Source organism: Schistocerca piceifrons, chromosome 9, assembly GCF_021461385.2.
Source record: "Schistocerca piceifrons isolate TAMUIC-IGC-003096 chromosome 9, iqSchPice1.1, whole genome shotgun sequence".
Lineage (NCBI taxonomy): Eukaryota > Metazoa > Arthropoda > Insecta > Orthoptera > Acrididae > Schistocerca > Schistocerca piceifrons.
Genome location: NC_060146.1, coordinates 214325651 through 214326643, shown reverse-complemented (window position 1 = coordinate 214326643; position 993 = coordinate 214325651). Strand labels below are relative to the sequence as shown.

At 42.8% G+C, this 993-nt stretch overlaps 1 non-coding gene across 1 annotated transcript; it reads right to left on the bottom strand.

The window, feature by feature from the left end:
* Positions 1-701: 701 nt before the first annotated feature.
* Positions 702-776, bottom strand: Trnas-cga. Its single transcript has one exon. It is a non-coding gene; the product is annotated as a tRNA-Ser (tRNA).
* Between the last annotated feature and the right edge of the window lie 217 nt (positions 777-993).

The window sequence follows — 993 nt, the reverse complement described above, 5'->3', positions numbered from 1 at the left end:
ACTTGTCTATGACACCCCAGTGGATACCGAGATGGAAATAGTTGCCAGAATTGTAGTTGCGCGTGATGTGATTCGAAACACATCACGGATATTTGTCATAGTGCGTCAGAAACTTGTTGTCCGATGTCATGCTTGCATTGAGGTTGATGGCCGTCAGTTTCAGCAAAGTTTGTAAGATACGGAACAACTGGTACATTCATTGTGTCAATGATGGTAATTTCAGCTAACAAATTTAAATGAAAAGTGCACAGTAATGTGATTTTATTCCTATTATATCTTTAAGATGGCTTCTCCAACCCCAGGTTTCCTACCTCAAATTGTTCAGTGGAGCATCCTCTATGTCTTCTTACATTTGCACGCTCTTACGGAAACACCCCTTATAGACAGTTTATCCATTCCGGGAATCGAAGATATTGACGATTTTTAGCCTGTTATCGACATTGATAACGGTAATATAACGGTCCCAGGGATTTCAAGACCTTCGATAATGTTTCGGTTTCATGTTTGAAGTCGAATAACAAATGACAAAATAAAAAAAAAAAAATCGGTTCGTGTAGTTTCAGATAAAGAACTTTGGGATTTTTCCCTTTATTTGTAGTGTGAAACATTGCTTTTTGGCAAATTTCATGTTTCCAGAATGAGATTCTCACGCTGTAGCGGAATGTGCGCTGATATGAAACTTCCTGGCAGATTAAAACTGTGTGCCGGACCGAGACTCGAACTCGGGACCTTTGCCTTTCGCGGGCAAGTGCTCTACCAACTGAGCTATCCAAGCACGACTCACTCCCCGTTCTCACAGATTTACTTCTGCCAGTATCTCGTCTCCTACCTTCCAAACTTTACAGAAGCTCTCCTGCGGACCTTGCGGAACTAGCACTCCTGAAAGAAAGGGTGCCAGGGTCTGGACTGTAGGGGGTGTTCAGACTTCAGTGTGGGCGTGCATTACCGTGTTGGAGCAAGATCTCTGTTGGATTCTTATCCGATCGAACACGT